Source organism: Amphimedon queenslandica, unplaced genomic scaffold (assembly GCF_000090795.2).
Source record: "Amphimedon queenslandica unplaced genomic scaffold, v1.1 AMPQUscaffold_9995, whole genome shotgun sequence".
NCBI classification, from domain to species: domain Eukaryota; kingdom Metazoa; phylum Porifera; class Demospongiae; order Haplosclerida; family Niphatidae; genus Amphimedon; species Amphimedon queenslandica.
In genome coordinates, this window is record NW_003549734.1 from 1 (window position 1) to 1,545 (window position 1,545).

The following is a 1,545-nucleotide window of genomic DNA, read 5'->3' on the forward strand; positions in this document are numbered from 1 at the left end:
AGTTTGCTCCACCCAATGCATTCCACTCACACTAATTATTATTATTGATACTTTAGGACAATGGATATCACCGACTGTCACTGGAGACAGACCACCTCCTATTGATGAATTCACTTTAACATCAATTAATAATTCCAGTGCTATATTATTTGGAGGTGACACTGCTAATAGAGACAGTAACAATGTATATATTCTTAATTTTACTGATGCATCAGTGGTGAGTGTATTATTAGTATAATTACATTAATTATTAATTAATAATGTATTGTATGTGTGTATTATTATTCATAACACTGAGCGTGTGGGTGTGGTTTATAATAATTAAATTTTATTTTATCATTTTAGAATTGTTCAAAGTTATCTAATCCTAGAGGATCAGTACAATGGCCTGAGGAAAGACGTTCTCATTCTAGTGTATTGATTAACACTAGCTCAGGACCACACCTACTAGTGGTGGGTGGAACTTTTAATTACGATATTTGGATATTTGATATTAACAATAAATCATGGAAGAAACTGGTAAGTATATTATAATATAATAACAATACATCATAACTGGTTATTATTATGTACTAGTAATCAAGTATTGTACTTATGTATGTTATACTGTATAATGTAAATAATTAATAATTACTGAAAGAATGGTTTACATTAATAATACAACACTATATTGGTTTAGGGTATGGCTATACTTAATACCGTAGGGCACCTTTTTTCAAAGGCTGTAAAGTTTGTGAATTTTCCCAAAAATCTATTTTGTGGACTTAATTTTTGCGAATTTATGCCATCTGTAATACTATGTAATTTGATTTTTGCAGAAGTAATTTTTGTGAATCTTCAAAAAATCACGAAATCCTCCAAATATACAGCCCTTGAAAAAAGGTGGCCCTACAGTACCACCACACAGTACAGTATTGAGGAATAGAATCATTTTCATTGGTGGAGATGACAAATTAATTATTAATACAATCTACATGTATGTATCTTCTTTATAGTTTCATGTACCAAAAAATGTCACTAAGAGATGGTGTCATTCTCTCTCAGTTTGGAGTGTGACTCCAACCACTAACTGGATAATTGTGTTTGGAGGAAAGAAGGACTATTATACATGTACAACAATAAGTGATCCAGCAGTTATTGAACTCAGTGAGTACATATTGAACATACATGTAATGATTATGAATTAACAGTATAACCTTTTTTATTTCACCAGAGTTGCTTTAAAATAAATTGCAAAGATGAATTACAGTATAAGTGCTTTAGACTATACAGTACTAAGTTACTAACTTAGTAACTTAGTTATTATATATACACATACATGTCCATGTCATTAATTCAAGGATTGTAGTAATAATTTTGTATTTTCTAATGGAACTTTAATACATGTAATATGTTCAATTACCAATGTTACTTTATTTGATTTAGTCCTTGGTACTAAAGTCTCTGGCGTTTTTACAAAGAAATATATTGTTGATTGGTTTACTAGTATAATACCTCTGGACCAGTATCAAGAGAAACTACAAGAAAGGAGAAGAGGATGGGAAG

The 1,545-nt window shown here is 30.3% G+C and overlaps 1 long non-coding RNA gene across 1 annotated transcript; it reads left to right on the forward strand.

Moving 5' to 3' along the window:
• The first annotated feature begins 80 nt into the window (after nucleotides 1–80).
• Nucleotides 81–1,103, forward strand: LOC109590450 (uncharacterized). Its single transcript, XR_002189323.1, has 3 exons — nucleotides 81–217; nucleotides 346–519; nucleotides 996–1,103. It is a non-coding gene; the product is annotated as an uncharacterized LOC109590450 (long non-coding RNA).
• The last annotated feature ends 442 nt before the right edge of the window (nucleotides 1,104–1,545 follow it).